At 44.4% G+C, this 26004-nt stretch overlaps 1 protein-coding gene across 16 annotated transcripts in view; it reads left to right on the top strand.

The window, feature by feature from the left end:
• Window positions 1-26004, top strand: part of LOC110504742 (peripheral plasma membrane protein CASK) — a 273170-nt gene that overhangs the window by 43895 nt on the left and 203271 nt on the right. The gene's annotated exons all lie outside the window — the stretch shown is intronic.

The raw sequence follows: 26004 nt of genomic DNA, 5'->3' as shown, positions 1-26004 counted from the left end.
CAGGTACGTCAAAGCTGGGACCGAGAGATTGAAGAACAGCTTCTATCTCAAGGCCATCAAACTGTTAATCAGCCATCACTAACACAGAGAGGCTGCTGCCTACATACAGACTTGGAATCATTGGCCACTTTAATAAATGGATCACTAGTTACAGTTGAAGTCGGAAGTTTACACACTCCTTAGCCAAATACAGTTTTTCACAATTCCTGACATTTAATCCAAGTAAAGATTCCCTGTCTTAGGTCAGTTAGGATCACCACTTTATTTTTAAAATGTGAAATGTCAGAATAATAGTAGAGAGAATGATTTATTTAAGTTTTAATTTCTTTCATCACATTCCCAGTGGGTCAGAAGTTTACATACACTTAATTAGTATTTGGTAGCATTGCCTTTAAATTGTTTAACTTGGGTCAAATGTTTTGGGTAGCCTTCCACAAGCTTCCCACAATAGTTTGGGTGAATTTTGGCCCATTCCTCCTGACAGAGCTGGTGTAACTGAGTCAGGTTTGTAGGCCTCCTTGCTAGCCCATGCTTTTTTCAGTTCTTCCCACAACTTTTCTATGGGATTGAGGTCAGAGCTTTGTGATGGCCACACCAATACCTTGGCTTTGTTGTTCTTAAGCCATTTTGCCACAACTTTGGAAATATGCTTGGGGTCATTGTCCGTTTGGAAGACCCATTTGTGACCAAGCTTTAACTTCCTGACTGATGTCTTGAGATGTTGCTTCAATATATCCACATAATTTTCTGTCCTCATGAGGCTGTCTATTTTGTGAAGTGCACCAGTCCCTCCTGCAGTGAAGCACCCCCACAACATGATGCTGCCACCCCCATGCTTCACGGTTGGGATGGTGTTCTTCAGCTTGCAAGCTTCGCCCATTTTCCTACAAACATAACGATGTTCATTATGTCCAAACAGTTCTAAGGCCAACAAGTGCTCAGCATATGTGGGAATTCCTTCAAGACTGTTGGAAAAGCATTCCAGGTGAAGCTGGTTGAGGGAATGCCAAGAGTGTGCAAATCTGTCATCAAGGCAAAGGGTGGCTATTTGAAGAATCTCAAATATAAAATATATTTTGATTTGTTTAACACTTTTTTGATTACTACATTATTCCATATGTGTTATTTCATAGTTTTGATGTCTTCACTATTATTCTACAATGTAGAAAATAGTAAAAATAAAGAAAAACCCTTCAATGAGTAGGTGGGTCCAAACTTTTCACTGGTACTGTATTTCCATACATTTTTCTTCATGTAATTAATCCTTTGAAACAGTTGATGCACTATTTATCAAGCATTTATTTATCAAGCATGTTTATGCACCTTGTGGGTTGATATGCATCTGAAGCATGTGCTAAAGTAGACGCCCAGCAAAGTTCTCTAGCGGGTACTTATGTGCTGAATGGCCAGGCAGTTCTAGTCTTTACTGGAGTGTGAGTAGTGATGGACAGTGATCCAAGAGAAGGGGAAAGTAACACAGAGTATATGTTATTTTCTCTTTTTGATTCTTTACATAGTAGAATTTAGTGTTTGAGGATGAGCTGTTACCAGGCATTAGGAGTTGACCCTGCTTTCCCTTTTTAGCTATTGTGTGGGGATTCGGAACATGCACTCACGCTGTGTGGTACTATGAACCAGGGTAAAACAGGCAGATCTGACAGGAAAAGAGAGGCAGAGCTGACATGAGAAGAGAGGCAGAGCTGACAGGAAAAGAGAGGCAGAGCTGACAGGAAAAGAGAGGCAGAGCTGACAGGAGAATAGAGGCAGAGCTGACAGGAGAAGAGAGGCAGAGCTGACAGGAGAAGAGAGGCAGAGCTGACAGGAGAAGAGAGGCAGAGCTGACAGGAGAATAGAGGCAGAGCTGACAGGAGAAGAGAGGCAGAGCTGACAGGAGAAGAGAGGCAGAGCTGACAGGAGAAGAGAGGCAGAGCTGACAGGAGAAGAGAGGCAGAGCTGACAGGAGAAGAGAGGCAGAGCTGACAGGAGAAGAGAGGCAGAGCTGACAGGAAAAGAGAGGCAGAGCTGACAGGAGAAGAGAGGCAGAGCTGACAGAAGAAGAGAGGCAGAGCTGACAGGAGAAGAGAGGCAGAGCTGACAGGAGAAGAGAGGCAGAGCTGACAGGAAAAGAGAGGCAGAGCTGACAGAAGAAGAGAGGCAGAGCTGACAGAAGAAGAGAGGCAGAGTTGACAGGAGAAGAGAGGCAGAGCTGAGAGGAAAATAGAGGCAGAGCTGACAGGAGAAGAGAGGCAGAGCTGACAGGAAAAGAGAGGCAGAGCTGACAGGAGAAGAGAGGCAGAGCTGACAGGAGAAGAGAGGCAGAGTTGACAGGAGAAGAGAGGCAGAGCTGAGAGGAAAATAGAGGCAGAGCTGACAGGAGAAAGACTGGCAGAGCTGACAGGAAGAATAGAGGCAGAGCTGACATTTTTACCACAGCTCGGGGTTAAACTGCATTTGCTCTGGGTCATGGCCTGGCTGAATACTCCCCCCCCCCCCCGCTCTCTCTCCCTCCCCCTCTCCCTCTCCCTCCAGGCTAGTAAACTGTGGTGATTGAGAGTAGTAGCAGAAGACTGGGCAGCTCCCTGGCACTCTCTTGTTTGTGTTTGTGTGTTTACCGGTTCACTCATCTTCAACTCTCATGTGGCAACAAATAACGTATGGTCTTTGATAGCGTAGTCAGGTGGTACTGAGATAGTAGGCCAGTGTAATAGTAGTGGGACTGAGATAGTAGGCTAGTGTAATAGTAGTGGGACTGAGATAGTAGGCCAGTGTAATAGTAGTGGGACTGAGATAGTAGGCTAGTGTAATAGTAGTGGGACTGAGATAGTAGGCTAGTGTAACAGTAGTGGGACTGAGATAGTAGGCCAGTGTAATAGTAGTGGGACTGAGATAGTAGGCTAGTGTAATAGTAGTGGGACTGAGATAGTAGGCCAGTGTAATAGTAGTGGGACTGAGATAGTAGGCCAGTGTAACAGTAGTGGGACTGAGATAGTAGGCCAGTGTAATAGTAGTGGGACTGAGATAGTAGGCTAGTGTAATAGTAGTGGGACTGAGATAGTAGGCCAGTGTAATAGTAGTGGGACTGAGATAGTAGGCCAGTGTAAAAGTAGTGGGACTGAGATAGTAGGCCAGTGTAATAGTAGTGGGACTGAGATAGTAGGCTAGTGTAATAGTAGTGGGACTGAGATAGTAGGCCAGTGTAATAGTAGTGGGACTGAGATAGTAGGCTAGTGTAATAGTAGTGGGACTGAGATAGTAGGCCAGTGTAATAGTAGTGGGACTGAGATAGTAGGCTAGTGTAATAGTAGTGGGACTGAGATAGTAGGCCAGTGTAATAGTAGTGGGACTGAGATAGTAGGCTAGTGTAATAGTAGTGGGACTGGAACATACTGTAGGCCAGTGTAACAGTAGTGGGACTGAGATAGTAGGCTAGTGTAATAGTAGTGGGACTGAGATAGTAGGCCAGTGTAATAGTAGTGGGACTGAGATAGTAGGCTAGTGTAATAGTAGTGGGACTGAGATAGTAGGCCAGTGTAATAGTAGTGGGACTGAGATAGTAGGCTAGTGTAATAGTAGTGGGACTGAGATAGTAGGCCAGTGTAATAGTAGTGGGACTGAGATAGTAGGCTAGTGTAATAGTAGTGGGACTGAGATAGTAGGCCAGTGTAATAGTAGTGGGACTGAGATAGTAGGCCAGTGTAATAGTAGTGGGACTGAGATAGTAGGCTAGTGTAATAGTAGTGGGACTGAGATAGTAGGCTAGTGTAATAGTAGTGGGACTGAGATAGTAGGCTAGTGTAACAGTAGTGGGACTGGAACATACTGTAGGCCAGTGTAACAGTAGTGGGACTGGAACATACTGTAGGCCAGTGTAACAGTAGTGGGACTGGAACATACTGTAGGCCAGTGTAACAGTAGTGGGACTGGAACATACTGTAGGCCAGTGTAACAGTAGTGGGACTGGAACATACTGTAGGCCAGTGTAACAGTAGTGGGACTGGAACATACTGTAGGCCAGTGTAACAGTAGTGGGACTGGAACATACTGTAGGCCAGTGTAACAGTAGTGGGACTGGAACATACTGTAGGCCAGTGTAACAGTAGTGGGACTGGAACATACTGTAGGCCAGTGTAACAGTAGTGGGACTGGAACATACTGTAGGCCAGTGTAACAGTAGTGGGACTGGAACATACTGTAGGCCAGTGTAACAGTTTTTTATGTAACCTTTATTTAACTAGTTAAGTCAGTTAAAGAATGAATTGTTATTCAGCCGAGGAACAGTGGGTTAACTGCCTTGCTCAGGGGCAGACTGACAAATATTTACCTTGTCAGCTCAGGGATTTGATCAATCAATCAATCAAATTTATTTTATATAGCCCTTCGTACATCAGCTGATATCTCAAAGTGCTGTACAGAAACCCAGCCTAAAACCCCAAACAGCAAGCAATGCAGGTGAAGAAGCACGGTGGCTAGGAAAAACTCCCTAGAAAGGCCAAAACCTAGGAAGAAACCTAGAGAGGAACCAGGCTATGTGGGGTGGCCAGTCCTCTTCTGGCTGTGCCGGGTGGAGATTATAACAAAACATGGTCAAGATGTTCAAATGTTCATAAATGACCAGCATGGTCGAATAATAATAAGGCAGAATAGTTGAAACTGGAGCAGCAGCACAGTCAGGTGGACTGGGGACAGCAAGGAGTCATCATGTCAGGTATTCCTGGGGCATGGTCCTAGGGCTCAGGTCCTCCGAGAGAGAGAAAGAAAGAGAGAATTAGAGAGAGCATATGTGGGATGGCCAGTCCTCTTCTGGCTGTGCCGGGTGGAGATTATAACAGAACATGGCCAAGATGTTCAAATGTTCATAAATGATCAGCATGGTTGAATAATAATAAGGCAGAACAGTTGAAACTGGAGCAGCAGCACAGCCAGGTGGACTTGGGACAGCAAGGAGTCATCATGTCAGGTAGTCCTGGGGCATGGTCCTAGGGCTCAGGTCCTCCGAGAGAGAGAAAGAGAGAAGGAGAGAATTAGAGAACGCACACTTAGATTCACACAGGACACCGAATAGGACAGGAGAAGTACTCCAGATATAACAAACTGACCCTAGCCCCCCGACACATAAACTACTGCAGCATAAATACTGGAGGCTGAGACAGGAGGGGTCAGGAGACACTGTGGCCCACTCCGAGGACACCCCCGGACAGGGCCAAACAGGAAGGATATAACCCCACCCACTTTGCCAAAGCACAGCCCCCACACCACTAGAGGGATATCTTCAACCACCAACATACCATCCTGAGACAAGGCTGAGTATAGCCCACAAAGACCTCCGCCACGGCACAACTTAAGGGGGGGGGGGGGGCGCCAACCCAGACAGGATGACCACATCAGTGACTCAACCCACTCAGGTGACGTTCCCCCTCCAGGGACGGCATGAGAGAGCCCCAGTAAAGCCAGTGACTCAGCCCCTGTAATAGGGTTAGAGGCAGAGAATCCCAGTGGAAAGAGGGGAACCGGCCAGGCAGAGACAGCAAGGGTGGTTCGTTGCTCCAGAGCCTTTCCGTTCACCCTCCCACTCCTGGGCCAGACTACACTCAATCATATGACCCACTGAAGAGATGAGTCTTCAGTAGAGACTTAAAGGTTGAGACCGAGTTTGCGTCTCTGACATGGGTAGGCAGACCGTTCCATAAAAATGGAGCTCTATAGGAGAAAGCCCTGCCTCCAGCTGTTTGCTTAAAAATTCTAGGGACAATTAGGAGGCCTGCGTCTTGTGACCGTAGCGTACGTGTAGGTATGTACGGCAGGACCAAATCAGAGAGATAGATAGGAGCAAGCCCATGTAATGCTTTGTAGGTTAGCAGTAAAACCTTGAAATCAGCCCTTGCTTTGACAGGAAGCCAGTGTAGAGAGGCTAGCACTGGAGTAATATGATCAAATTTTTGGGTTCTAGTCAGGATTCTAGCAGCCGTATTTAGCACTAACTGAAGTTTATTTAGTGCTTTATCCGGGTAGCCGGAAAGTAGAGCATTGCAGTAGTCTAACCTGGAAGTGACAAAAGCATGGATTAATTTTTCTGCATCATTTTTGGACAGAAAGTTCCTGATTTTTGCAATGTTACGTAGATGGAAAAAAGCTGTCCTTGAAATGGTCTTGATATGTTCTTCAAAAGAGAGATCAGGGTCCAGAGTAACGCCGAGGTCCTTCACAGTTTTATTTGAGACGACTGTACAACCATTAAGATTAATTGTCAGATTCAACAGAAGATCTCTTTGTTTCTTGGGACCTAGAACAAGCATCTCTGTTTTGTCCGAGTTTAAAAGTAGAAAGTTTGCAGCCATCCACTTCCTTATGTCTGAAACACATTCTTCTAGCAAGGGCAATTTTGGGGCTTCACCATGTTTAATTGAAATGTACAGCTGTGTGTCATCCGCATAGCAGTGAAAGTTAACATTATGTTTTCGAATAACATCCCCAAGAGGTAAAATATATAGTGAAAACAATAGTGGTCCTAAAACGGAACCTTGAGGAACACCGAAATTTACAGTTGATTTGTCAGAGGACAGACCATTCACAGAGACAAACTGATATCTTTCCGACAGATAAGATCTAAACCAGGCCAGAACTTGTCCGTGTAGACCAATTTGGGTTTCCAATCTCTCCAAAAGAATGTGGTGATCGATGGTATCAAAAGCAGCACTAAGGTCTAGGAGCACGAGGACAGATGCAGAGCCTCGGTCCGATGCCATTAAAATGTAATTTACCACCTTCACAAGTGCCGTCTCAGTGCTATGATGGGGTCTAAAACCAGACTGAAGCATTTCGTATACATTGTTTGTCTTCAGGAAGGCAGTGAGTTGTTGCGCAACAGCCTTTTCTAAAATTTTTGAGAGGAATGGAAGATTCGATATAGGCCGATAGTTTTTTATATTTTCTGGGTCAAGGTTTGGCTTTTTCAAGAGAGGCTTTATTACTGCCACTTTTAGTGAGTTTGGTACACATCCGGTGGATAGAGAGCCGTTTATTATGTTCAACATAGGAGGGCCAAGCACAGGAAGCAGCTCTTTCAGTAGTTTAGTTGGAATAGGGTCCAGTATGCAGCTTGAAGGTTTAGAGGCCATGATTATTTTCATCATTGTGTCAAGAGATATAGTACTAAAACACTTGAGTGTCTCTCTTGATCCTAGGTCCTGGCAGAGTTGTGCAGACTCAGGACAACTGAGCTTTGAAGGAATACGCAGATTTAAGGAAGAGTCCGTAATTTGCTTTCTAATAATCATAATCTTTTCCTCAAAGAAGTTCATGAATTTATCACTGCTAAAGTGAAAGTCATCCTCTCTTGGGGAATGCTGCTTTTTAGTTAGCTTTGCGACAGTATCAAAAAGGAATTTCGGATTGTTCTTATTTTCCTCAATTAAGTTAGAAAAATAGGATGATCGAGCAGCAGTAAGGGCTCTTCGGTACTGCACAGTACTGTCTTTCCAAGCTAGTCGGAAGACTTCCAGTTTGGTGTGTCGCCATTTCCGTTCCAATTTTCTGGAAGCTTGCTTCAGAGCTCGGTATTTTCTGTGTACCAGGGAGCTAGTTTCTTATGAGAAATGTTTTTAGTTTTTAGGGGTGCAACTGCATCTAGGGTATTGCGCAAGGTTAAGTTGAGTTCCTCAGTTAGGTGGTTAACTGATTTTTGTCCTCTGGCGTCCTTGGGTAGACAGAGGGAATCTGGAAGGACATCAAGGAATCTTTGTGTTGTCTGTGAATTTATAGCACGACTTTTGATGATCCTTGGTTGGGGTCTGAGCAGACTATTTGTTGCAATTGCAAACGTAATAAAATGGTGAATTTTTGGTGAATTTGATCTAGCAACCTTTCAGTTACTGGCCCAACACTCTAACCACTAGGCTACCTGCCACAATAGTGGGACTGGAACATACTGTAGGTTGATATAATTTGTCTACAAGACCTGGTGTCTAGGGAGGTGTAGTATTGAATGAGGTAATGCCTGTGGACACACACACCCACACAAACAACAGGAAATGGTCTGGTACTCTCTGCTGGTGCTATATAGATCCAAACCCACAGTACTCTATAAAGCCTTGGTGTTAATGTGTGATTGTAGGGCTGTAATGGGAATGGAACACAGAATCCCTCTGGAATGAGATACCCATCCTCAGGCTGTAGACTCTCTCGCTGTCTTTTCCATTCACTCTGTACTTCTCCTCCTGCCCTCTTTTCAAAACCCCTCATCCGCCTCTTCTAAGCAGCTGTAAGCGTCTCTGAGTCTATCGTGCTGTTCCTCTGCCCCAGAGGAGTTGGTGGTTGAGAGGGGAAGTGATAAATGAAAGAGGAATAACATAATTAGCCGTGTTCATAATGAGAGGAGGGGTGGGGAGACAGAGGTGAAAGAGAAGAGGAGCGTGATGGGGCAGCCTAGCTCCGCCAACACTCTTATCTAGGACCTAAAAGGGTTCTTCAGATTTCCCCATACAATGCCTTCAGAAAGTACTCAGACCCCTTTTTCCACATATTGTTACGTTACAGCCTTATTCTAAAATTGAATAAATCTTTTTTTTTCTCTCATCAATCTACACACATAGCCCATAATGACGAAGCAAAAACAGTTTTTTGAATTATTTTTCCAGATGTATAAAAATAAAAAATAAATAAAAAAACATTACATTTACATAAGTATTCAGACTCTTTACTCAGTACTTTGTTGAAGCACGTTTGGCAGCGATTACAGCCTGGAGTCTTCTTGGGTAAGACTCTACAAGCTTGGCACACCTGTATTTTGGGACTTTCTCCCATTATTCTCTACATATCCTTTCAAGCTCTGTCAGCTTGGATGGGGAGCGTAGTGGCACAGCTATTTTCAGGTCTCTCCAGAGATGTTGGATCAGGTTCAAGTCCGTGCTCTGACTGGGCCACTCAAGGACATTCAGAGACTTGTCCCGAAACCACTCCTGCGTTGTCTTGGCTGTGTGCTTAGGGTTGTTGTCCTGTTGGAAGGTGAACCTTCGCCCCAGTCTGAGGTCCTGAGCACACTAGAGGAGGTTTTTATCAAGGATCTCTGTACTTTTCTCCGTTCATTTTCCCTCGATCCTGACTTGTCTCCCAGTCCCTGCCACTGAAAAACATCTTCACCGAAGGGATGGGGCCAGGTTTCCTACAGACGTGACCCTTGCATGGCATTCAAACCAAAGAGTTCAATCCTGGTTTCCTCAGACCAGAGAATGTTGTTTGTTATAGTCTGAGAGTCCTTTAGGTGCCTTTTGGCAAACTCCAAGCAGGCTTTCATGTGCCTTGTACTGAGGGGTGGCTTCCGTCTGGCCACTACCATAAAGGTTTGATTGGTGGAGTGCTGCAGAGATGGTTGTCCTCCCAGAAGGTTCTCCCATCTTCACAGAGGAACTCTGGAGTTCAGGCACAGTGACCATCGGGTTCTTCGTCACCTCCCTGACCAAGGCCCTTCTCCCCCGATTACTAAGTTTGGCCGGGCGGCCAGCTCTTGGAAAAGTCTTGGTGGTTCCAAACTTCTTCTATTTAAGAATGATGGAGGCCACTGTGTTCTTGGGGACCTTCAATGCTGCAGACATTTTTAGTACCCTTCCATAGATCTGTGCCTCGACACAATCCTGGCTTGGCTTGGTTTTTGCTCTGACATGCACTGCCAACTGTGGGACCTTATATAGATGGATCTGTGCCTTTCCAAATCATGTCCAATCAATTGAATTTACCACAGGTGGACTCCAATCAAGTTGTAGAAACATCTCAAGGATGATCAATGAAACAGGATGCACCTGAGCTCAATTTTGAGTCTCATAGCAAAGGGTCTGAATACTAATAAGGTATTTCTGTTTTTAAGGTAATACATTTGCAAAGATTTCTAAACACCTGTTTTCACCTTGTCATTCTGGGTTATTGTGTGTAGACATCATTTTTTATTTATTTGATCTGTTTTAGAATAAGGCTGTAGCATAGCAAAATGTGGAAAAAGTCAAGGAGTCTGAAAACTTTCCAAATGCACAGTAGGAGAGCCCTTTGAATAAAACTTTTTGGTTGCAGGTAGAACCCTTTTGGTTCCAGGGGTGAACCCTTTTTGGTTCCATGTAGAACCCTTTCCACAGAGGTTCTCCTTTGGGAACAGCTGAAGAACCCCTATGGAACCCTTTTTTCGAAGAGTGTATTGTAACAGAGATGGACAGCAGAACACAATAATAATCTTAAAGTAATAAAATAGCACATTTATTTGTTTGTTTGGATACATGTTAGCTGTATTATTCCTCAACACACAGAGCCCAGCTGAGCCTGGCAGTGGATGTGTGTGCGTATTTGTGAGTTCCTACCGGTGTGATTGGAGAGAGACGGATAATATTTGGGCTGAAGATCAAATCAAATCAAATCAAATGTATTTATATAGCCCTTCGTACATCAGCTGATATCTCAAAGTGCTGTACAGAAACCCACCCTAAAACCGTAAAACAGCAGGCAATGCAGGTGTAGAAGCATGGTGGCTAGGAAAAACTCCCTAGAAAGGCCAAAACGTAGGAAGAAACCTAGAGAGGAACCAGGCTATGTGGGGGTGGCCAGTCCTCTTCTGGCTGTGCCGGGTGGAGATTATAACAGAACATGGCCAAGATGTTCAAATGTTCATAAATGACCAGTCACAGATCCAGACCAGGCTTAGAGGAGGGTTCTCACTATTTCTCACTGTAGTGTTTTGAGCTGCCAGAATTGTGTTTGGGTCAGAAGACAAACTGATCTACCAGTTTCACCATTCATCAATGTGTGTGCATCTCCCTCCCTCCCTCCCTCCCTCCCGGGAAAATATCTAGCAGTAAATCATTTGATCAGGTACATCGCTCAGTGTCTCAGACATATTTTGGCATCATGTAAATGACTGTGTCAGTGGTTTCCTCTCTGTAGTATGTAATGCATCACAGCTCGCTAGCAATAGATGAGCCAAAACACTGGCGGGCCGTACTCATGCAGACTGACTGTTAAAACATGTCTGTGTGTGTGTGTGACAGTGCCAGGATCCCCAGCCTAATTGCCTCTCTCCCACAACACAGAGCGATGCCTCATGAAAACCAACCACAGTGTGTTTTAACGGGACACATGCATTCATACACACATTCATATACACTCACTTCTGCTGCTTTAGCGGTGGTGCGCGCTAATAGCGTTTCAATCTGTGACGTCACTTGCTCTGAGACCTTGAAGTAGTTGTTCCCCTTGCTCTGCAAGGGCCGTGGCTTTTGTGGCGCGATGGGTAATGATGCTTTGAGAGTGGCTGTTGTTGATGTGTGCAGAGGGTCCCTGGTTGGAGCCCAGGTAGGAGCGAGGAGTGGGACGGAAGCTATACTGTTACAAGAGAGAGAGAGAGAGAGAGGGAGAGAGAGAGAGAGAGAGAGAGAGAGAGAGAGAGAGAGAGAGGGAGAGAGAGACTGAGAGAGAGAGAGAGAGAGAGAGCGAGAGACAGAGAGAAAGAGACTGAGAGAGAGAGTGAGCGAGAGAGAGAGAGAGGAACTGGATCAGAGGAGTGAGTATTTGTGCGTGTGTTTCTTGTCTGTAGTGCTCTGTTATGATCCATGGGGGATATAGATGTTGTGGCAGATCAGAGCCTATCGACTATAAACATGTTGTCTCTGTGTGGAGTCAGTTTGGTTTTAAATGTTTTCTAATCCTCTGTTGCTCTGCTGTGGTTATGGGCCTGCAGCTTATCAATGATTTACTATGGAGGAAGAAAGGGAGGAAAAAAAGAGATGAGAAAAGGATCAATAGGATAAGAGGACAGAGAGAGGAGGAGAAGACAGCGAGAGGAAGGGAGGATGATGGAGGAGGGGAGGATAGAGGTGAGAGGAGAGTAGGAAGAGAGTGGATGGGAGGAGAAAGAGAGAGAGAGAGAGAGAGAGAGAGAGAGGGCTATTTGGCCCTAAACAGAGAGTATACAGTGGCAGAATACCTGACCACTGTGACTGACCCAAACTTAAGGAAAGCTTTGATTATGTACAGACTCAGTGAGCATAGCCTTGCTATTGAGAAAGGCCGCCATAGGCAGACCTGGCTGTCAAGAGATGACAGGCTATGTGCTCACTGCCCACAAAGTGAGGTGGAAACTGAGCTTCACTTCCTTCACTCCTGTCAAATATATGACCATATTAGAGACACATAGTTCCCTCAGATTACAAAGAATTCCAAAACAAATCCAATTTTGATAAACTCCCATATCTACTGGGTGAAATACCACAGTGTGTCATCACAGCAGTAAGATTTGTGACCTGTTGCAACAAACAAAGGGCAACCAGTGAAGAACAAAACCCATTGTAAATACAAACCATATTTATGTTTATTTATTTTCCATTTTGTACTTTTAACTATTTGCACATCATTACAAGACATAATATGACATTTGAAATGTCTTTGTTCTTTTGGAACATTTGTGAGTAATGTTTACTGTTCATTTTTTATTGTTTATTTCACTATTGTTTATTATCTATTTCACTTGCTTTGGCAATGTAAACATATGTTCCCATGCCAATAAAGCCCCTTGAATTGAATTGAGAGATCCAGAGAGAGAGAGAGAGAGAGAGAGAAAACAAAAACAAATGGAGCATCATTATTCTAAACCATTAACTTTTAATCCACTAGCAGCATCACTGGTAAAGGAGATCAAATCAAATCAAATGTATTTATATAGCCTTTCGTACATCAGCTGATATCTCAAACTGTTGTACAGCCTAAAACCCCAAACAGCAAGCAATGCAGGTGTAGAAGCACGGTGGCTAGGAAAAACTCCCTAGAAAGGCCAAATCCTAGGAAGAAACCTAGAGAGGAACCAGGCTATGTGGGGGTGGCCAGTCCTCTTCTGGCTGTGCCGGGTGGAGATTATAACAGAACATGGCCAAGATGTTCAAATGTTCATAAATGACCAGCATGGTCAAATAATAATAATCACAGGCAGAACAGTTGAAACTGAAGCAGAAGCACGGACAGGTGGACTGGGGACAGCAAGGAGTCATCATGTCAGGTAGTCCTGAGGCATGGTCCTAGGGCTCAGGTCCTCCGAGAGAGAGAAAGAAAGAGAGAAAGAGAGAATTAGAGAGAGCATACTTAAATTCACACAGGACACAGGATAGGATAGGAGAAGTACTCCAGATATAACAAACTGACCCTAGCCCCCCGACACATAAACTACTGCAGCATAAATACTGGAGGCTGAGACAGGAGGGGTCAGGAGACACTGTGGCCCCATCCGAGGACACCCCCGGACAGGGCCAAACAGGAAGGATATAACCCCACCCACTTTGCCAAAGCACAGCCCCCACACCACTAGAGGGATATCTTCAACCACCAACTTACCATCTTGAGACAAGGCTGAGTATAGGCCACAAAGATCTCCGCCACGGCACAACCCAAGGGGGGGGGGGGGCGCCAACCCAGACAGGATGATCACATCAGTGACTCAACCCACTCAGGTGACGCACCCCTCCCAGGGACGGTATGAGAGAGCCCCAGTAAGCCAGTGACTCAGCCCCTGTAATAGGGTTAGAGGCAGAGAATCCCAGTGGAAAGAGGGGAACCAGCCAGGCAGAGACAGCAAGGGCGGTTTGTTGCTCCAGAGCCTTTCCGTTCACCTTCCCACTCCTGGGCCAGACTACACTCAATCATATGACCCACTGAAGAGATGAGTCTTCAGTAAAGACATAAAGGTTGAGACCGAGTGTGCATCTCTCACATGGGTAGGCAGACCATTCCATAAAAATGGAGCTCTATAGGAGAAAGCCCTGCCCCCAGCTGTTTGCTTAGAAATTCTAGGGACAATTAGGAGGCCTGCGTCTTGTGACCGTAGCGTACGTGTAGGTATGTACAGCGGTACCAAATCAGAGAGATAGGTAGGAGCAAGCCCATGTAATGCTTTGTAGGTTAGCAGTAAAACCTTGAAATCAGCCCTTGCCTTGACAGGAAGCCAGTGTAGGGAGGCTAGCACTGGAGTAATATGATCAAATTTTTTGGTTCTAGTCAGGATTCTAGCAGCCGTATTTAGCACTAACTGAAGTTTATTTAGTGCTTTATCCGGGTAGCCGGAAAGTAGAGCATTGCAGTAGTCTAACCTAGAAGTGACAAAAGCATGGATTAATTTTTCTGCATCATTTTTGGACAGAAAGTTCCTGATTTTTGCAATGTTACGTAGATGGAAAAAAGCTGTCCTTGAAACAGTCATGATATGTTCTTCAAAAGAGAGATCAGGGTCCAGAGTAACGCCGAGGTCCTTCACAGTTTTATTTGAGACGACTGTACAACCATTAAGATTAATTGTCGGATTCAACAGAGGATCTCTTTGTTTCTTGGGACCTAGAGCAAGCATCTCTGTTTTGTCCGAGTTTAAAAGTAGAAAGTTTAAAAGTAGAGATCACTGAGAGGATCAGTGAAGAGTTAGGGGAATATGACTGGAGCGTTATTGTGTCACTGACTTTACAGTGTTCTCTCTTGGTAACACTAAGAGAGAACACTGTTGACATTATGTACAGTACTGCTCATGAATGCAGTATGTATGGGTTATGAATATGTAATGAAGTGCTTATGTGCTTACGAGGACCTCGGCGTTACTCTGGACCCTGATCTCTCTTTTGAAGAACATATCATGACTGTTTCAAGGACAGTCGTAAGTACTCTACAAATAAAGTTTTAGTCTGGAGTGGTTCAACGATAATTTCTATTTAAATGACATTAGTCTCCCTGGATGTTAAGTGTATGCTACTACGGCCTCTTCCAAGAGGTCTAGACCTTTGTGGCACAGGAGACTGTGTGTTTGCCTTGCAACAGCAGGATTACTAGTTCAAGCCCTGCTCCGGCCGGCTCTTCCCCCTCAATCACTTCATATACCAGTGACACTCAGCCTTTGTGTGTGGTGTGAGACTCTTTTCTACTAGTCACAAAGGAACAGTAGTGCCAATTGTGCTGGATAGAAGAGGTCGAAGATAGCTGCTGTTGTTTCACCCTCTTCAACTGTCTGATGTGTGGGACTTGGAATGGAATATGGAATCCACCAGCATTCTTTATTTTATGGACTTACAGATTCCGTCCAGTCCACTGCCGAGATCACAAGACCAAAGTCTTCAGCATTTTACCATTAACTCTGTTTTACAATGGCTATAAAATCATCTGTGATTCTGAATATCTGCACTTCTATACACTGTTCTAGTGAATCTACTCGCTGGTGAAGTAGCAGAGATACTGTAGTGCAGATGAACTGGGAGCCTTTGGTGTGCGTGGGAATGATACATGTGATTCAAATCAAATCAAATGTATTTATATAGCCCTTCTTACGTCAGCTGACATCTCAAAGTGCTGTACAGAAACACAGCCTAAAACCCCAAACGGCAAGCAATGCAGAAGCATGGTGGCTAGGAAAAACTCCCTAGAAAGGCCAAAACCTAGGAAGAAACATAGAGAGGAACCAGGCTATGATGGATGGCCAGTCCTCTTCTGGCTGTGCCGGGTGGAGAATATAACAGAACATGGCCAAGATGTTCAAATGTTCATAAATGACCAGCATGGTCAAATAATAATAAAAACAGTAGTTGCGAGGGTGCAACAAGTCAGCACCTCAGGAGTAAATGTCAGTTGGCTTTACATAGCCGATCATTGAGAGTATCTCTACCGCTCCTGCTGTCTCTAGAGAGTTGAAAACAGCAGGTCTGGGACAGGTAGCACGTCCGGTGAACAGGTCAGGGTTCCATAGCCGCAGGCTGAACAGTTGAAACTGAAGCAGCAGCATGGCCAGGTGGACTGGGGACAGCAAGGAGTCATCATGCCGGGTAGTCCTGAGGCATGGTCCTAGGGCTCAGGTCCTCCGAGAGAGAAAGAAAGAAAGAGAGAAAGAGAGAGAGAATTAGAGAGAGCATACTTAAATTCACACAGGACACCGGATAAGACAGGAGAAGTACTCCAGATATAACAGGCTGACCCTAGCCTCCCGACACATAAACTACTGCAGCATAAATACTGGAGGCTGAGACAGGAGGGGTCAGGAGACACTGTGGCCCCATCCAATGATACCCCCGGACAGGGCCAAACAGGCAGGATATAACCCCACCCACTTTGCCAAAGCACAGCCCACACACCGCTAGAGGGATATCTTCAACCACCAACTTACCATCCTGAGACAAGGTCGAGTATAGCCCACAAAGATCTCCTCCACGGCACAACCCAAAGGGGGTGCCAACCCAGACAGGAAGATCACGTCAGTGACTCAACCCACTCAAGTGACGCACCCCTCCTAGGGACGGCATGGAAGAGCACCAGTACGCCAGTGACTCACTCCCTGTAATAGGGTTAGAGGAAGAGAATCCCAGTGGAGAGAGGGGAACCGGCCAGGCAGAGACAGGGTCCAGAGTAACGCCGAGGTCCTTCACAGTTTTATTTGAGACGACAAACTTACAGTTTGGTGTGGCGCCATTTCCGTTCCAATTTTCTGGAAGCTTGCTTCAGAGCTTGGGAATTTTCTGTATACCAGGGAGCTAGTTTCTTATGACAAATGTTTTTAGTTTTTAGGGGTGCAACTGCATCTAGGGTATTGCGCAAGGTTAAATTGAGTTCCACAGTTAGATGATTAACTGATTTTTGTCCTCTGACGTCCTTGGTAGGCAGAGGGAGTCTGGAAGGGCATCAAGGAATCTTTGGGTTGTCTGAGAATTTATAGCACGACTTTTGATGACCCTTGGTTGGGGTCTGAGCAGATTATTTGTTGCGATTGCAAACATAATAAAATGGTGGTCCGATAGTCCAGGATTTAGAAAAAACATTAAGATCCACAACATTTATTCCATGAGACAAAACTAGGTCCAGAGTATGACTGTGACAGTGACTAGGTCCAGAGACATGTTGGACAAAGCCCACTGAGTCGAGGATGGCTCCGAAAGCCTTTTGGAGTGGGTCTGTGGACTTTTCCATGTGAATATTAAAATCACCAAAAATTAGAATATTATCTGCTATGACTACAAGGTCCGATAGGAATTTAGGGAACTCAGTGAGGAACGTTGTATATGGCCCAGGAGGCCTGTAAACAGTAGCAATAAAAAGTGACTGAGTAGGCTGCATAGATTTCATGACTAGAAACTCAAAAGACGAGAACATCAGTTTTTTTTTTGTAAATTGAAATTTGCTATCGTAAATGTTAGCAACACCTCCGCCTTTGCGGGATGCACGGGGGATTTTGGTCACTAGTGTAACCAGGAGGTGAGGCCTCATTTAACACAGTAAATTCATCAGGCTTAAGCCATGTTTCAGTCAAGCTAATCACATCAAGATTATGATCAGTGATTAGTTCATTGATTAAATGGCAGCTAGTGACACTGGGACAATTACAGCTTTACATGGTGCCTCAGGAGAACACTAATGTCAGGAGGGGGGAGAGAGAGAGAGAGGAGGGGAGAGAAAGAAAGAAAGAAATAGTCTGGTTAAGAGTATAGTTGCCAAAATTTGCTGTGTCTTTCAGTTTTTTTTGTATCTATTAGACAGACAGACAGACAGACAGACAGACAGACAGACAGACAGACAGACAGACAGACAGACAGACAGACAGATGGCACTGTGGATTAGCTACCTGATTTGTTGCCTAACATTAGCCAAATAGCTAATCATTTCTCAACAAACGCTCTGTTCAGTTAGCTTCGTGCCATACTGACTGAAGAGCTCATAAATCCATCCAATGGAATGACTCTTAGCTGAAGCACAGAACTGTGTAGGCTGAGGAGCGAGAGAGATTTCACAGTGAACAGAGAGATAAGAAAGAGAAGGAAGACTAATCTATGAACATTCACAGAGGGGGACAGATTATCGATCTAGTCAGTGGCCCTGAAGCTAGTACTTCTAATGTTTTCACAACTTTTACTCAGGGCTAAGTTTACAGAATCTGAAGAGAGGAAACTAGTTACTGAGATCATAACCAAACAGGGAGTCAGTGTTTCCCATACAATTGTAGCTTAGAGAGGCCCAGAAAGTTTTTTTGGAGGCGGAAAGTAATCTTGGGAAAACACTGTTTGAGCTCACTTGTTGATGGTAGAGGTGTCGTGCCACTGTGCTCCAGAGGATTGCTATGGTAACATATTAATTTCATCTACGTGGGGGATGAGAAAGAGAGAGACAAAGAAGGTGGGACAGAGAGAGAGTCCTGCACTCCTGTACTGTAGCTGTCACTCCTCAGAGTAGCCAAGGCCACATGACATGTACAAACACCTCAACCACATCGACCACCTCAACCATCTCAACCTCAATCACCGCAACCTCATCAACCACCTCAAGCACCTCAATCACCTCAACCCCATCAACCACCTCAATCACCTCAAACATCTCAACCATCTCAACCTCAATCACCTCAACCTCATCAACCACCTCAATCACCTCAACCCCATCAACCACCTCAAGCACCTCAATCACCTCAATCACCTCAACCCCATCAACCACCTCAATCACCTCAACCCCATCAACCACCTCAATCACCTCAACCTCATCAACCACCTCAATCACCTCAACCACATCAACCACCTCAATCACCTCAAACATCTCAACCATCTCAACCTCAATCACCTCAACCTCATCAACCACCTCAATCACCTCAACCCCATCAACCACCTCAACCACCTCAACCCCATCAACCACATCAATCACCTCAACCTCATCAACCACCTCAATCACCTCAACCTCATCAACCACCTCAATCACCTCAACCTCATCAACCACCTCAATCACCTCAAACATCTCAACCATCTCAACCTCAATCACCTCAACCCCATCAACCCCATCAACCACATCAATCACCTCAACCTCATCAACCACATCAATCACCTCAACCTCATCAACCACCTCAATCACCTCAACCTCATCAACCACCTCAATCACCTCAACCCCATCAACCACCTCAAGCACCTCAATCACCTCAACCCCATCAACCACATCAATCACCTCAACCTCATCAACCACCTCAAGCACCTCAATCACCTCAACCCCATCAACCACCTCAAGCACCTCAAACATCTCAACCATCTCAACCTCAATCACCTCAACCTCATCAACCACCTCAAGCACCTCAACCCCATCAACCACCTCAATCACCTCAACCCCATCAACCACCTCAAGCACCTCAACCCCATCAACCACCTCAAGCACCTCAATCACCTCAACCCCATCAACCACATCAACCCCATCAACCACCTCAAACATCTCAACCTCATCAACCCCATCAACCACCTCAATCACCTCAACCTCATCAACCACCTCAAGCACCTCAACCCCATCAACCACCTCAAGCACCTCAATCACCTCAACCCCATCAACCACATCAACCCCATCAACCACCTCAAACATCTCAACCTCATCAACCCCATCAACCACCTCAATCACCTCAACCTCATCAACCACCTCAAGCACCTCAAACACCTCAATCACCTCAACCCCATCAACCACCTCAAACATCTCAACCTCATCAACCCCATCTCAACCTCAATCACCTCAACCTCATCAACCACCTCAAGCACCTCAACCACATCAACCACCTTAAACACCTCAATCACCTCAACCCCATCAACCACATCAACCCCATCAACCACCTCAAACATCTCAACCTCATCAACCACCTCAACCACCTCAATCACCTCAACCCCATCAACCACCTCAAACATCTCAACCATCTCAACCTCAATCACCTCAACCCCATCAACCACCTCAATCACCTCAACCACATCAACCTCATCAACCATCTCAACCTCAATCACCTCAACCCCATCAACCACCTCAATCACCTCAACCATCTCAACCTCATCAACCACATCAGCCACCTTAAGCACGTCAACCACCTAAACCTCCTCAACCACCTCAACCACCTTAAGCACCTCAACCACATTTATGTACCATTTAGCACCTCAACCACATCAACCACCTTAAACACCATTTAGCACCTCAACCACATCAACCACCTTAAGCACCTCAACCACATTTATGTACCATTTAGCACCTCAACCACATCAACCACCTTTAGCACCTCAACCACATCAACCACCTTAAACACCATTTAGCACCTCAACCACATCAACCACCTTAAACACCATTTAGCACCTCAACCACATCAACCACCTTAAGCACCATTTAGCACCTCAACCACATCAACCACCTTAAGCACCTCAACCACATCAACCACCTTAAACACCATTTAGCACCTCAACCACATCAACCACCTTAAGCACCATTTAGCACCTCAACCACATCAACCACCTTAAGCACCATTTAGCACCTCAACCACATCAACCACCTTAAGCACCATTTAGCGCCTCAACCACATCAACCACCTTAAACACCATTTAGCACCTCAACCACATCAACCACCTTAAGCACCATTTAGCACCTCAACCACATCAACCACCTTAAGCACCATTTAGCACCTCAACCACATCAACCACCTTAAACACCATTTAGCACCTCAACCACATCAACCACCTTAAGCACCTCAACCACATCAACCACATCAACTGCCTTAAGTACCTAAATCCTCTATGGCTTTTAGCTCTGTTTCTCCCTGGAGGGAAAAATAGGGAATGCATTCATAATTATGTTTAAAAACCACAGCTCTTTACTCAGCAGAGATTGAATTAATTAATTAATGGGACTGAGCCATTCAGTCCAGATTTCTTGGGAAAATCAATTATATATATTATGGGACTAGCTGAATATGAGTTTGGTCCTCTGCTCTAACACTGGGTTGAGTTTGTTCCCACTACTATTACACTGGATTGAGTTCGGTCCACTAGTATTACATTGGGTTGAGTTCGGTCCACTAGTATTACATTGGGTTGAGTTTGGTCCACTAGTATTACATTGGGTTGAGTTCGGTCCACTACTATTGCACTGGGCTGAGTTTGTTCCCACAACTATTACACTGGGTTGAGTTTGGTCCACTACTATTGCACTGGGCTGAGTTTGTTCCCACAACTATTACACTGGGTTGAGTTTGGTCCACTTCTATTGCACTGGGCTGAGTTTGTTCCCACAACTATTACACTGGGTTGAGTTTGGTCCGCTACTATTACACTAGATTGAGTTTGGTCCACTAGTATTACACTGGGCTGAGTTTGTTCCCACAACTATTACACTGGGTTGAGTTTGGTCCGCTACTATTACACTAGATTGAGTTTGGTCCACTAGTATTACACTGGGCTGAGTTTGTTCCCACAACTATTACACTGGGTTGAGTTTGGTCCGCTACTATTACACTAGATTGAGTTTGGTCCACTAGTATTACACTGGGCTGAGTTTGTTCCACTACTATTACACTGGGTTGAGTTTGGTCCGCTACTATTACACTGGGTTGAGTTTGGTCCTCTGCTCTAACACTGGGTTGAGTTTGGTCCACTACTATTGCACTGGGTTGAGTTTGGTCCTCTGCTCTAACACTGGGTTGAGTTTGGTCCACTACTATTGCACTGGGTTGAGTTTGGTCCACTTCTATTGCACTGGGCTGAGTTTGTTCCACTACTATTACACTGGGTTGAGTTTGGTCCTCTGCTCTAACACTGGGTTGAGTTTGGTCCGCTACTATTACACTAGATTGAGTTTGGTCCACTTCTATTGCACTGGGCTGAGTTTGTTCCACTACTATTACACTGGGTTGAGTTTGGTCCGCTACTATTACACTAGATTGAGTTTGGTCCACTTCTATTGCACTGGGCTGAGATTGTTCCACTACTATTACACTGGGTTGAGTTTGTTCCACTACTATTACACTGGGTTTAGTTTGGTCCACTAGTATTACACTGGGTTGAGTTTGGTCCGCTACTATTGCACTGGGCTGAGTTTGGTCCACTACTATTGCACTGGGCTGAGTTTGTTCCACTACTATTACACTGGGTTTAGTTTGGTCCACTACTATTACACTGGGTTTAGTTTGGTCCACTACTATTACACTGGGTTGAGTTTGGTCCACTACTATTACACTGGGTTTAGTTTGGTCCACTACTATTACACTGGGTTTAGTTTGGTCCACTACTATTACACTGGGTTGAGTTTGTTCCACTACTATTACACTGGGTTTAGTTTGGTCCACTACTATTACACTGGGTTTAGTTTGGTCCACTACTATTACACTGGGTTGAGTTTGGTCCACTACTATTACACTGGGTTTAGTTTGGTCCACTACTATTGCACTGGGCTGAGTTTGTTCCACTACTATTACACTGGGTTTAGTTTGGTCCACTACTATTACACTGGGTTTAGTTTGGTCCACTACTATTACACTGGGTTGAGTTTGGTCCACTACTATTGCACTGAGCTGAGTTTGTTCCACTACTATTACACTGGGTTTAGTTTGGTCCACTACTATTGCACTGGGCTGAGTTTGTTCCACTACTATTACACTGGGTTTAGTTTGGTCCACTACTATTACACTGGGTTTAGTTTGGTCCACTACTATTGCACTGGGCTGAGTTTGTTCCACTACTATTACACTGGGTTTAGTTTGGTCCACTACTATTACACTGGGTTTAGTTTGGTCCACTTCTATTGCACTGGGCTGAGTTTGTTCCACTACTATTACACTGGGTTGAGTTTGTTCCACTACTATTACACTGGGTTTAGTTTGGTCCACTACTATTGCACTGGGCTGAGTTTGTTCCACTACTATTACACTGGGTTGAGTTTGTTACACTACTATTACACTGGGTTTAGTTTGGTCCACTTCTATTGCACTGGGCTGAGTTTGTTCCACTACTATTGCACTGGGTTTAGTTTGGTCCACTTCTATTGCACTGGGCTGAGTTTGTTCCACTACTATTACACTGGGTTGAGTTTGGTCCACTACTATTACACTGGGTTGAGTTTGGTCCACTACTATTGCACTGGGCTGAGTTTGTTCCACTACTATTACACTGGGTTGAGTTTGGTCCACTAGTATTACACTGGGTTGAGTTTGGTCCTCTGCTCTAACACTGGGTTGAGTTTGGTCCACTACTATTACACTGGGTTGAGTTTGGTCCACTAGTATTACACTGGGTTTAGTTTGGTCCACTACTATTACACTGGGTTGAGTTTGGTCCACTACTATTACACTGGGTTGAGTTTGGTCCACTAGTATTACACTGGGTTGAGTTTGTTCCACTACTATTACACTGGGTTGAGTTTGGTCCTCTGCTCTAACACTGGGTTGAGTTTGGTCCACTACTATTACACTGGGTTGAGTTTGGTCCACTACTATTACACTGGGTTGAGTTTGGTCCTCTGCTCTAACACTGGGTTGAGTTTGGTCCACTACTATTACACTGGGTTGAGTTTGGTCCACTAGTATTACACTGGGTTGAGTTTGGTCCACTACTATTACACTGGGTTGAGTTTGTTCCACTACTATTACACTGGGTTTAGTTTGGTCCACTAGTATTACACTGGGTTGAGTTTGGTCCACTACTATTACACTGGGTTGAGTTTGGTCCACTAGTATTACACTGGGTTTAGTTTGGTCCACTACTATTACACTGGGTTTAGTGTGGTCCACTAATATTACACTGGGTTGAGTTTAGTCTAAGTGATTGAAAAAAAAGTGATTGAATTCAAATGGATTTACAAAACATCAATGAATAATAGAAAATAAAATGTAACAAAGATTATAAACAAACATACAATTTTGTCTAATCTGAACCCAAACTGTGGTTCTGAACAGAACAGAAAACTCTGGACTGGAGACATTACCTGTTCCTGTGCCTGTCTGTCGGTGCGTGTGTGTGTGTGCGTCTCTGGGCAGATGCTGGTGAATGTCAGGCGTTTAATTAAATTTGTGGCACCGTAGGATCCACTTAGACAGTACATCAGTAGCAGTATAATGCATCACACACACATATATATATACACACACACACACACACACACACACACACACACACACACACACACACACACACAACAGAGGACAGTGCTTAGGTGTATTATGTGTGTCTTGATGTGATATTGTCCAGTCTGCAAGTCTGCAAAGAAGGACCTAGAAAAACTGCAGCTGGTCCAGAAAAGAGATTCACGTCTTGCTCTTCACTGTAATCATAGGGTTAATATTAATACTATACATGCCAGTCTCTCTTGGCTAAAAGTAGAGGAGAGGCTGACTGCATCACTTCTTGTTTTTAGAAGAAACATTCATTCAAAATTGTTTGCATAGTCAAATTACATACAGCACTGACACACGCATACACACACGTACCCCAATAGACATGTCACCAGGGCTCTGATTACATGGGAACTCCCTTTCATCAAAGATTGCTCAAGTGAACAGAAAACCTGGTTTAAAAAAAAAAGATTAAGCAAAAACTCACCACACAACATCTCTCCCCAATTTGACCTAAATATTGTGTGTATCAGTCACGGCCAAACGTTTTGAGAATGACACAAATATTAATTTTCACAGTCTGCTGCCTCAGTTTGGATTATGGCAATATGCATATACTCCAGAATGTTATGAAGAGTGATCAGATGAATTGCAGTTAATTGCAAATTCCCTCTTTCCATGCAAATGAACTGAATCCCCCCAAAAACATTTCCACTGCATTTCAGCCCTGCCACAAAAGGACCAGCTGACATCATGTCAGTGATTCTCTTGTTAACTTCTTGATCCCGTTAGCGGGATCATTTTTGTCAGCAACCGCTGAATAGCATAGCGCCACAGTCAAATAATATTACCAAAAAATATTAATATTAATGAAATCACAAGTGCAACATTGCAAAACACAATTTAGCCTTTTGTTAATCCACCTGTCGTCTCAGATTTTGAAATTATGCTTTACAGCGAAAGCAATCAAAGCGTTTGTGTAAGTTTATCGATAGCATAGCATAACATTATGTACACTAAGCAATCAAATTAATCGTTTAACTTTGATGATCTTCGGATGTTTTCACTCACGAGACTCCCAGTTACACAACAAATGTTCCTTTAGTTCCAAAAAGATTATTTTTATACCCAAAATACCTCCGTTTGTTTGTCGCGTTATGTTCAGAAATCGACAGGAAAGAGCGGTCACGACAACGCAGACGTATATTCCAAATAATATCCATAATGTCCACAGAAACATGTCAAACGTTTTTTATAATCAATCCTCAGGTTGTTTTTAAAATATATATTTGATAATATATCAACCGGTGTGTAGGTTTTTCAAAAACACCGGAAGAAACAATGCCCGCTTTACTCTGTAGCGCAAAACTCACTGAGAGCCCCCACCTATCCACTTACGCAATGTGATCTTTCACGCTCATTTTTCAAAATAAAAGCCTAAAAATATGTCTAAAGACTGTTGACATCTTAGGGAAGCCATACAAAAAAGGAATCTGGTTGATACCCCTTTAAATGGAGGATAGGCATGCATCGGAACAGAGAGGTTTCAAAATAAGAGGCACTTCCTGATTGGATTTTCCTCAGGTTTTCGCCTGCAATATCAGTTATGTTATACTCACAGACAATATTTTTACAGTTTTGGAAACTTTAGAGTGTTTTCTATCCTAATCTGACAATTATATGCATATCCTAGTTTCTGGGGCTGACAAATGGGCAGTTTCAAATGGGTACGTTTTTTATCCAAAAACTAAAATACTGCTCCCTACACGCAAAAGGTTAACACAGGTGTGAGTGTTGACGAGGACACGGCTGGAGATCACTCTGTCATGCTGATTGAGTTTGAATAACAGATTGGAAGCTTAAAAAGGAGGGTAGTGCTTGGAATCATTGGTCTTCCTCTGTCAACCATGGTTACCTGCAAGGAAGCACGTGCCGTCGTCATTGCTTTGCACAAAAATGGCTTCACAGGCAAGGATATTGGATCATCAAGAACTTCAAGGAGAGCAGTTAAATTGTTGTGACGAAGGCTTCAGGGCGCCCAAGAAAGTCCAGCAAGCGCCAGGACCATCTCCTAAAGTTGATTCAGCTGCGGGATCGGGGCACCACCAGTACAGAGCTTTCTCAGGAATGGCAGCAGGCAGGTGTGAGTGCATCTG

This window comes from Oncorhynchus mykiss, chromosome 3, assembly GCF_013265735.2.
Source record: "Oncorhynchus mykiss isolate Arlee chromosome 3, USDA_OmykA_1.1, whole genome shotgun sequence".
Lineage (NCBI taxonomy): Eukaryota > Metazoa > Chordata > Actinopteri > Salmoniformes > Salmonidae > Oncorhynchus > Oncorhynchus mykiss.
Note: the sequence above shows the minus strand (reverse complement) of the source record. Positions and strands in the feature narration are given on the sequence as shown.